The 12,003-nt window shown below is 36.6% G+C and overlaps 1 protein-coding gene across 8 annotated transcripts in view; it reads right to left on the bottom strand.

The window, feature by feature from the left end:
• Positions 1–12,003, bottom strand: part of Malrd1 (MAM and LDL receptor class A domain containing 1) — a 725,534-nt gene that overhangs the window by 644,151 nt on the left and 69,380 nt on the right. The window lies entirely within an intron of this gene.

Genomic DNA, 12,003 nt, shown 5'->3' with positions numbered 1-12,003 from the left:
ATTGCCATCTGTTTTGCTATGTGTAAGAACTTGCATTTGCATCAGCAAAACGTGTCCCAGTTTCTCCACATCTTCACCAATGCATGTTATTTTCTAGATTTTTTTGTTTGTTGTTTTTATAATAATCATCCTAATGGATATGAAGTAGTAGTACCTTATTGTGGTCTTGATTTGTATTTCCCTAATGATCTTTTCATCAGATTACTGGACATTTCCATATCTTTTCTGGAGAAATGTCTATTTAAGGCCATTGCCCATTTTTAATGAAATTGTTTGGTTTAGTTTTTTGCTGTTCAGTTGTACTTTTTTTATATTTGAATATCATCCTTATCCAATGCATGACTTGCTAAAAGTTGTCTCACATTCTATGTATTGTCTCTTCCCTAGTTGAATATTTAATGAATAAATATATTTATTTTAATAAAGCCCAGTTTATTTATTTTTTGTTTTGTGGGGGTTTGCTGTCATATGAAAAAAAAAAAATCTAAGTCTGGTATCACGAAGCTTTTCTCCTATGCTTTCTTCCAAGAGTGATAATTTTACTTCTGACCTTAGGATCTTCAGGAAAAAGTCTAACTCCGAAAAGAGCAAATGGAATTATTACTTCCACAGCTATCAGAACTGACCAATACTAAGTCGTGTTCTTCTCAAACAGTGGCCTTTGTTGTCAAGTCACTGAAATCATATTGACAACAACTCTGTCATTGATGATATCTGTGTCGATGGGAAAAAGATGTCCAAACCACATCCGATTTTAACACTGTCGGTAATCTTCAATGGAGGTCTCTAGGATTCATGGATGATTTCTCCAGAAATATTAACCAGTTGTAGCCTTCATTCCATCTTACAGTTGTAGTCATTCAAGGACTATTAATGTTGCATAGCCATTTATATATAACTCACTGTTTCAGAGTAGCAGCTTTGCCAAAAGATATGACTTTTCAGTACATTCTATAAGGATGAATTCAAGGCCCTGAATAGAAAGTTATAGCTTCTGCACAGATAAATTTTCCATTAATAAACTAATTCATGAATAAATCAACTGTTGTTGTATTTTTTTTTCCTAAACACATTTTCCATTCCTCTCAAAATAAGAATTCTCTTCCAAATTTGATCAAGTGCTTTAAGACTAGTGTACTGGAAAGTGACAATTAATCTGGAGAGTAGAAAATATTCTATTTTATTCACATTTCTTTAATGAAAATTTATTTAAAAGTTCTGAGTAAAGGTCCTTGTTTTTGTAAATTTGTTAACTTTCATTACAGAATGTAAGCCTTCTCTTGTGATTCCTAACCAAAGCTAGAGTTTCAACATGCACATATAGAAGTGATGTTTACTTCTGTATCAGTCACATTCCCTCACTGAGACAAAATACCTGACATACACAGCTCAAAGTAGAACTTTATTTGGCTTATGGTTTTCAGTGGGTTCGGTCCAAACTCGGCTGGCTCCAAGGCAGAAATAGCATGGTGGAAGGAACTGGCAGAGGACAGCTGCTCACTCTATGGCAACCAAGAAGTAGGGAGAAGGGAACAACCAGGGATGAAAATACACCCTTCTACATTATTGACAGGAATGTAAAGCAGTACAACCATTATGGAAATCGGTAAAGAGCTTCTTCACAAAACTAAGAGTAGATATTCCATTTGACCCAAATATTCTACTTCTAGGGATCCTTCCAAAAGAGATAAGGATATATTACAGCAACACACGCACACTCATGTCTATAGCAGTACAATTCATAGTGGCCTTTATATCCATTAGCAGATGAATGGATAAAGAAAATATGATATTTATACACAATGGAGTACTACTCTGCCACGAAGAAAGACAAACGAGTCATTTCCAGGAAAACGGATGTACCTTGAGTCCATAATGTTAAGTGAAAAAACTCAGACACACAGCTAAAATAGTACATGGTTTCTCGTATATGAGAAAACCAAAATATAAACAAAGAGCAAATAAAAGACCGATAATAGGAAATATGGAGATAGATATTTCTCAAATGGGAAGGGGATCAAGGGAAAGAAAAGAGGGGAAGGAGATGGAAAAGAGAAGATGTGCTACATACATGTACCAAGTCCATATAAGAATGTAAATATGTACTGCAAACATGTACCAATTTTTTAAAGTACATTCATTAAATAAATTTTACAAAAGAACACACTCATCCAGGTCACGCCCTCAGTGACCAGCCTCTTCCAATCACATCCCAACTCCTGACAACATATTCAACTAGAAGCTGATCAGTGGGTTAATCTACTGGTGAGTATATCAACCTCATGATCCAAAACCCACCTGTGGACACACGAACCCTTGAGGCAGGATTTTAGATCAGACTCATAACATTTAGGAACACATAAAGGTCCAAGGATTGACAAGTACAGCAGGAGCTCTATGTATGCACAGATACCGGCTTCAGAAGACATTTTGCTTGTGAAAGAAACAGTCCACCACTGGCACTGTTGCTAGGTGTCTCTTATTTTTAAGGGGGAACTCACAAAGTGAGTATCTTTCTTGGTGATGTCACTCTACATACAAGAGCTACAAAACAGGAAATGACTACAGGAAAAGTCTTCATACTTGTCCTTGGTTCTGGGAGGCACAAGGAGGACCAGAAACAGAGTATCAAACAAACTGTTTCAGGTAGAAACAGTAATGACTTCCCAGACAATCCACACTGGGAAATTCTAGCTTGTGCTTGAAATACGAAACAAATGACCAGCACTAGGACAAAATCTTCATGTTAAAACACGTGGAGTACCACGTTCAATGAGTTTCAAAGCAGTTCAGTACCAAGGTTTGACCGCACTTGGTTTCATCCAATTCCGGGGTGAAAGACTGTAGTGCAGCCGAAGGTTTTGCCAGTCATTCAGCCAGCCAATTAACCAGCCATTATTTAGTGTATTTAGTATTAACTGACTCTAAGTAACAATTTGTCTTCTAGAAATAGAACTATGTAAGACTCCTGCCCTAATGGAGATAATGTTTTGCTTTTTTTAATGGTTTTCTTCAAAATATTGTGGAAAATGTTTGTACCTCAGAAAGGACGGTATTTTTTCACATTGGCCCTCTTAACATTTTTTTCTTTCCTTTTTTCTTTTTGTTTTGCCTTCAATAAAAACAATCTCATCAGGTTATGTGACCCCATCAAGTTTGTCCAATTTGTTGTAAGGCATCTTTTGTTGGAAATGCAGTAAGTTATGCCGCAGGATAGGACAAAATAAAATTTCAGTAGTTTTAGTCTCTGGCAGAAAGATTCACTGTGCAGCCAATTTTCAGGATGTACAGAGAATACTTTAGTTTGGGGCTTTCAGGTTTTCACAGGCTAGAAGCACTTCTGCTTTTGTATGAAGCCATACTCAAGAGATAAAAGAATAACATTCATTACATACGGTTCATCTTTTCTTTCATATTTCCACTGCCCATTATGAACAAAAACATTTAACTCCGAGACAATTCTAGATATCCAAATACAGTCAAGAAAATGATTCATACGATACAACTGTGTATACAAGCATCCAAGTCCTCCAGTATTTGCCAAGAGTGGAAAGTTTCCAATAGTGTTATTTGACATGAACAGTATTTTATGAAGACTTTTCCAAAATAAAGAACCTAATAGACACATATCTTCTTCCCCCAAACAAAGCCATGCCTCAGTTCAAGTTCTGTCTCTCTGAAACTCATGTATAGGAGCAGGATTAAAATCAGTTCTCTTACAAGAAAAATAGTGTTGGAGCAATGAGAAAAGGTAGTATAAAAAGAATAAAGGTCCTTGTTAATACATTTATTTTAACTAAAATAAATGATAATCTTTAGACATCCTACTAGTCAAAGTGAGTATTTGTCGTTTCCATCGACTATCTTTTATTCACTAAAACACTGCCAGACTCTCCCTCATCAAAAATTTCAACATGGTGTTCATTATTTCATTTTGTTTACATACAAAGAGGTGTACTCTTTGGTAAAATATTCAAAGTCTTCCAAAGTCTTTGTAAATAGGGAGGGCTGGAGGGGATGAAGGAAGGACAGGGGAATGGGAAAAAATAAGAACCAAGATATATCATGTAAAGGTACAAATTCCCATTAATGAATGTCATCATATTGTATAACTAAAATGTACTAATAAACATAAATGAAAAATTTTTTTAACTATTCAAAGCCTTCTTTATTTGGGGCACCGGAAAGTCCCATGTACTGCCTCCTGAGTTTGCATCCTTTGGTCATTCTTACGTGTATTTCAGAGGTCTTTCATCATATCCATTGTTGCAAGTGTGCAGTGCTATGGGCTCAGGTTTTGTTTTGTCTTTGCCTTTGTAAAGCAATGCACCGCTATCTGCCTTATCACAGTGCTCTGTTTCTTTCTCATAGTCATCTCTTATTCCACTTCACCTCAACAAAAGTATCTGGCAGTTTGTATATGCATGCATAACAAATCTGAAATTCTTTGGGTAACCATAAAGCATACATGAATGAATAAAATTTCAAATACTAAAGTGTTATTGAAAGGAAACACAGCTTGGGAGAGATTTGTGTACATATCCTGACATCAGTGACTAATGGGTCACTTTATTTAGGGTATTTATTTTATAATGTCCTCTGAAGTTGTCCAGTGCATGAAAAGCAGGTTTTAAGCACTATTTGGAAGCCTAGGTTTACTCCTATTTCAAACCCAGTATTGTCAGGAACTCCTGCCCTGAGTCAACATTACATAGCTGCATATCTCAAGCTACTGACACCAGGGCTGGGACCCTGTCTCCTTTACATGGATAAACTGAGCTTGCAAACTTAGAGCTTGAAGATTTTACTACTACTCTACAAGACAGTAGTTTTAAGATTATGACACAGACCCCAGTAGTCCAGAAGATCTACGAGACTTCTTTGTGTAAAATGGTAATAATGATTCTGTGCATTGAAACAAACATGAAAGATACTTTTCTATTTTTTTGAACTACCCATTTAGTGTGCTTAAATTGTTGCATGAAATTATAGAAAACATCAAAGGATGCAGAGGCAAAGACAAGAGTAAAACTGTTAGCTGTTTCCTATGAATGTTTTAGATATTTTGGGTTTACAACCTACAACCTCTCTCTCTGGTCATTTTAAAAACTGGGATCCAGGAATGAGGACTTGTACAACATGTCATCTAGCATAAGAGAAACAGAGATTGCCCTGGGCCTGCCTGCTCTAGTGGTGTGTGGGCTCCAAAGCAACCAGTGGCAAGATTTCCAAGCTGTGAGTTTCCAGTTCAGCCACTCCACTATGTATTCCCGGTGAACTTTGTGGTTATGCCGCCATGTGCAAAAGAATTTCCAGGTTCAGTGTCAAGGCCAGAACATCTATGAGGCACCATGAGTAGATGGTGCACATAGACCCTCACTTTTCCCATCAAATGACCTCCCCAGCCAGCTGTTGGTCCAGTTGGTCCTTTCTCCCTCTTCTCCTTCAAGGTCCTGGTTCTTTTGAGCAAAACCATCAGCAGTGGCACCACATCCCTCCTGTAAATCACAGGAGCCCGCCTCAACACTCAAAATCTTCAGGGAAGATCCCCGTGGTAAAAAGTCTTGAAATCTAATAAATATCTATTTTTTTCTTCACCTCCCAGTATGACCCCACTCTGATGGCTGCTGCTAGGAAAGTTAGAACCATTATAACTGGAAGGCAAGAAGAAACACTGTTTGATTTTGACCAGAAATCGGTTCCTGAACAGCTAAAGGGGAAGAGGTCTGAGCGATGCAGGACGTGGACTTAATGTCACAGGATTAGGGTTGGGGAAAAACACGTAGGGAGAGCAAGAAGCCCTCATTCCTAGGAAGCGGGGCAGGGGAGTTCTGAAGAGAACACTGCAGATGGAAGCAGACTTGAAGGAGGAAAAGCGGGGTTAGGAGAAGAAGGGAAAATAGCCCTGGCATCCAAGAGCCAGATTAAGAAGGAACTGCGCTTGCCTGTGTCCTGACCAAGCAGCTTCTAGTCCAGTGTCAGGGTGCTGAGCGCAAATGAGCTACGCACGCTGAGAAGCCCCAGCACAAGAGGGCCTTGGGCTGCTGTCATTGCGGTGGCAGGAGGTCTGTCCACAACCCCTGCATGGGCCAGGAGGCTCATCAGCAGGGAAGCTGCAGACACCCATGAGCACACACTCGGGACAGAGGATGCCTGGCACTTGCTCCCAAATAGAATGAATTTCTTCAATAATTTAAACTTTTTTTTTTTTGCAGTACCTACACATGTAGGCCACATGACAAGATTCCTTTTTCCTCTTTCTCCCTTTTTTCTCAAATCTAATGAAAAAGAGGTTTTATTTTTCTTTTTGTTACAGATGTGATTGGGTGATCAGAGTGTGGAAATTGAGAATCTGCTAGTAAAATAATAGGTCAAAGTTATTTTAGCAAAAGCAGTTGATGTCAACAGGAAGAAATGTTCACTATTTACATGTGTAATATTAACTTATTCTTGTTTCTAGAATAAATGCAATAGTTAATGAATTTCTTCGATAATTTAAACTTTTTTTTTTTTTTTTTTTTTTTTTGCAGTACCGGGGATCAAACTCAGGATCTTACTCTTGCAAGGCAGGCATGGTGCCAATGAGCTAAATCCCTAGCCTAATTTAAACACTTTTTATTCTGACTATAAAAATGATACTCTTTTAGAAGGAAAAAATATACAAAAAGAAAAGTCAAATGTAAGCCCCCAAAAGAGCATTCAATCTAAGATTCTGTATGCAATAACATGCTATATTTTTAGTACATTTATTGATCATAACCATGATTTTACTATAAAAATATATATTTTTTTCCACTTTTAAACAGCATAAAATAGATGACAGATGGCTTCACAGGTGTGCATATCATAGATGCATCATAACTTAAACATTAACCTAAGATCATAAAATTAGATTTCCAATTCTACCATATTCAGTAATGTTTTGAGGATTCAATAATATTTGAATAAAATCTTTTAAATTGTCCTTAGAATAAGTGCCTAAAAATGAAATGGCTATTCAGAGGATATGAACATTTTAAAAATCCTTATTCATATCACAAAAATATTATTCAAAAAGTAATCATTATAATGTTCCTGCCCATAGTATACACTAACGTTTATTTTCTCATACTCTTCCCAACAGTGAACATTTTGTCATTATTTATTTTTATTTCATTTAAAAATATTATTGACATTTTTTAAATTGTGATTTATGATTAATGGTGAAATTATTTCATTATATGTGGTATTTTTATGTGCAAGTTTCTTTTCTGGGAATTTTTATCCAGATTTCTATGAGAGAATGCATTTTTTAAATTTATTAACCTAAAACAGAATTATTTGTAATGTGTATTTTAAATGTTTTTCTTGAGGCCAGGGATTTATCTCAATGGTGCTCTGCCTGCCTCACAAGCACAAGGTTCTGAGTTTGATCCCTGTTACCAAAAAAAAAATTTTTTTCTTATTTCATTTTATTTGCAATGTTTTTGATACACTGAAACTTTTAATTTAAATATTCAAATTAACTGATTGTTTTTAGTTCTTTTTATTTTCCACATAAAATGTTCCCATCTTATTTATTAATCATCCATATTCAGCAAACATTTTGCAAATTTCTTGCACATCAAAATGGGAAATTTTTCTGGAGTGAAGTGGAATCTCAGCGTTGTTTTCATTTGCATCTCTCGAATGACCAGTGATGTTGAACATTTTTTCATATATTTATTTGCTATTTCTACTTCTTTGTCTGAGAAATGTCTGTTCATTTCAGATGCCCATTTTTGGATTGGGTCTTTAAATTTGGGAAGTCTGATCTTTGCAAGTTCTTTATAGATTCGAGATAGTAGACCTTTGTCTGAGGAAGAGCAGGTGAAGATTTTTTCCCACACTGTGGGTTGTCTCTTCACACTGCTGGTGGTTTCTCTTGCTGTGCAGAAGCCTTTTAATAAGAAGAGATCCCACTTGTTGATTGTTTGTGCTAGTTCATGGGCAACTGAGGTTTTGTCCATAAAATCTTTTCCTACACCAATGTCTTCAAGAGTTCTACCTAACCTCTCTCTGTTCCAGCTGGTTCAGCGTTTCTATTTTAATATTTAGATCTTTAATCCATTTTGATTTTAGTTTAGTGCATGGTGAGAGATATAGGTCTAGTTTTAATCTTTGGCAAGTTGAAGCCCAATTTTTCCAGCACCATTTATTAAAGAGGCTATCTTTCCTCCAATGAGGGTGTTTGGCTCCTTTATCGAAGATGAGATGGCTGAGTGTGTCTGGCGTTGTTTCTACATCTTCTAATCTGTTCCACTGGTCCTCAAGTCTGTTTCTTTGCCAGTACCATGCTGTTTTTATCGCAGTACCTTTGTAGTATAGCTGCAGGTTGGGGATTGTGATACCCCCTGCCATGTCTCTGTTACCTGGAATTGCTTTTGCTCACTTTTCAAAACTGATTATCAAGCACAACAAATATTATGGTTTCATTTTTAACATTTAGTATTTTAGTTTTAGAAATCTGGGGTGTGTATAACAGGCAAGAAATTTATTTCATGACATTTCATCACACCTATTCATTGTAGATAATAGTATTATATGATGATCATCACAGGTTCTAGAATCAGAGTTAGTTGTGAATCTGCAACTGAATACTCTGTGTTCTTTGGTATTTTATTTTCCCTAATCTGAGCCTTATTTTCTCAACCTATATGATGGGAACAATAATATCTTCTACTATTTTGGTGTTTCATGAAGATTAAGTGAAATTCTGAATGGAAATGGCTTCAGTATTTGGCATTAAAAATCAGCTGAAACTATTAGTATCTATTATGCTTTCTCAAATGACTTAAAATGACATCCTTATGTATAAAATATATTACAGATATGTCTAAGATTTCTAACAATCATTTTCTTTTTTAAATATTAACTTCCATAGTGTTAAAGTAGTTCACATCATACATTGCCTAAACCTATTAAAGAAACTTCTTTCCCTTTAGTGGAAAATACTTCTTTCCCATTAATCTTTTTATTCTCTCCTTTCAAGTTATTACCACTCATTTTTATAGATGAACTTTCAAGACACTTTATTAGGTTCCAAAACTTGTCCTGATTAGATTTTGCACTAAAATGTAATTAACATAAAAGTTGGTTCCATGAAAATGTATCTATGTATACTACAGAAGAATTTCATTACCAGATTAAGAGTGTAGGCATGAATCTTTTTCCATATATCTATATTTTTAAATTTTCTTCAGAGAAGCTCAATATATTTCTTACTAAGTTTCTTATATGTATAATTCTGATGCGCTAGAGACTGAGTCTCCCAGTTCAGCCATGTGCTTGTTCCAATATTGTAAACTGGTTAAGACTTAATGCTACAGTCAATAAGGTTTCTAATTTTTAAAAATTGTTCATAAAACATTTTGCATTCAGTGGTACAGTACAATGAAATCTCACATTTAATTTTTCCACTGCTTTAGCTTCAAGTACTTATGGACCAATTACTTTTAAAGGTAGTTGCCTTTATGTCATCCTATTAAAGAAATATTGCTTGCATTAACCTCATCTAGTTAAATGTTATCACCTCACAGATTTTTAAAATGTATTTCTAAGGTAACTGACACATTTCACATATAAATTTATATTTATATAAAGTGGATACATTTTTAAAAGAATTGTTCCTAAATTCAACAATGCAAAAGAATTTAGGTATAACCTCTTAACTTCATGATATAGCTCATCAAATCGTAAATATAAAAACAGATTCCTACTCCATATAATAACAGAATATTCCATATGAACAGAACTCTGGAATGAATGGAAATATTCTTAAGCATAATATGTGGTAGGGGAGAAAAATGTCAGATTAACTGAATATACTTTTCCCTTTGGAATCTCAGTAAATTAGGCTCTAAAGGTGAATAATAGTAAACTAGGCTCCCTTTTGAATCATAGCAAATTAACAGCTAATGTAATACCAATTTCAGGTGTACAAAAGTCATTATCTAAGAATATGTTCTAGAATTCTAAGTAACTATTAACATGCCACCAGGGCCAATCCAGTGCATGGAATATATCTCCACTCTGTATTAACAGTATATTTCATAATATTCTGGTTGATTTGGACCTAAATGGCAGCAGCAAAAATAATTCTACTGTATGCATTGTTAAGTAAAAATAAAGCAAAGGAAAACCTTTGTATATCAAATAAATTGGAGCAATTCCAAGATGAGAAATTAGCCTATCTTTTCATGTCATAAAGTGGATCTGGTATTAAAATAAATAAATACCAATAAAAGAGAAAAGGAAGTGCAGGAGCAACGTTAGCGAGATGGTAGAACGGCAGCTGTGCATTTTCATTTCCCTTCACAGAAGTCCAACTAACAACTATCTACAAAGAATACCTTTATGAATAGCTCGGAACTTGGGAGTGAGGCTGAGACACATTCTTCCCCTGCAGAACAGAGAAAGGCCACATTTGAAGGGTGAGAGGGACAGTTTCTCTTTGACTACGTTGCCTCTAGCCCACGTCAGCAAAATGCCACACAGAGGATTCACCTGAGGCCCATGGTTTCTAACACTTGGAAGACTTCCCCACCATTCTGGGACACTTCACTGAAAGACCATCCCATCTTGCCCCTTGGAAAGTGCTGGAGCTATCACCAGAACTAGATCAACTGGGGTCAATCAGAAACAAAGGACAAGCGTGGGGCTCACAGTGGCCAGCTCAGATCCAGGGCTCTGCATGCAGGCCTACAGACATGTTCCATTAGAAAGTTTAGCCAACAGCCCTGCTCTGGAGGAAGCAGTCTTTAGGTTGGCCAGGCTTCAGTACTCTGTCAGCTTCCTCACCCAACCCCGACCTCTCTCTGAAGGGCCCTCATCCAAAGACCAGAAGGCAAATGCTTCAAGTATCTGAGGAAAGAGGAATCTTGTTACACCCAATCAAACAGCCAATCAGCAACTCCAACAAGCCTCAGTGTTCAGTTTGAGGCAGCCTAGGCCTGGAGGCAGACCTCATTCTACAACTATTTGTGGAGTCCTTAGCCTCTGGCCTTGCCTACACCAAGGACCACATAGCAATCCCAGAGACCTTGGACAGTCTCACAGCTCAGCACTTGGCTCTGTCCAACTACAAATTCCAAAAGACAGTCATGGCTAGCCAGGAAAGACAGCCCAATGCCTTGTTCTATCAAAGTTAATAGCAGAGCAGCCAGCAACTCACCTGATAGAGTCCAGCCAGTGGTCTCAAGGGATTGCAGGGCAGAGCCAGCAGCAGGTTCCACGGAGCCTCAGAGCACGGGATATGGGCCAGTCCAACTAAGGGAACCAACACCAAGGTCTGGCTGCTGGGCTCACTGCCAGAATCTCAGGCCTGGCACCATCAAAGAATACTGCACAGGCCAGAAGAAATGGCTGTTTCTTCAAATGCACAACAACCACAGCAAAGACTCAAAGATTCTAAGCGATCCCGAGTACACACAGAATGCCCTCAGGACAGATTGTGTTGGGCCACAAAGTAAATCTTATCAAATGGAAAAGGATTAAAGACATGTTGGTTATCTTTTTGGCTCACAAAAGCATTCAACTAGAAATAAATAACAGAGATTCTGGAAAATTTACAAAGAGATGCAAATTATGTTTACCAGTAGATAACAGAAGAAATCAAAAAGGAAATTTAAAAAAATACCTTGAGACAAATGAAAAATGAAAACATAACATACCAGGACTTATGGGATGTATAAAAGCAATCCTAAGAGAAATTCATAGTGATGAACATCTATATCAAAAAAGATTTCAAATTTTCTAAAATACTGTAAAAAGAACAAAGTAAGCCCAAAGTTAGCAGTGGAAAGAAATAATATAGTTTTTTGGATATGACTCCAAGAGCCTGGGAAACAGTAGCAAAAATAGACAAATACAGTTGCATCAAACCAAAAACCTTTTGTACAGTAAAGAAAACAATCCAAAAAGAAGACAACTCTGTTGGTGGAAGTGCAGACTGGTGCAACCACTGTGGAAATCAGTATGGAGATA

The sequence above is a fragment of the Heterocephalus glaber genome, unplaced genomic scaffold, assembly GCF_053883595.1.
Source record: "Heterocephalus glaber isolate CG9 unplaced genomic scaffold, H.glaber_assembly_v1.0 deba00000768, whole genome shotgun sequence".
Lineage (NCBI taxonomy): Eukaryota > Metazoa > Chordata > Mammalia > Rodentia > Bathyergidae > Heterocephalus > Heterocephalus glaber.
This window is presented reverse-complemented; position numbering and strand designations above follow the sequence as displayed.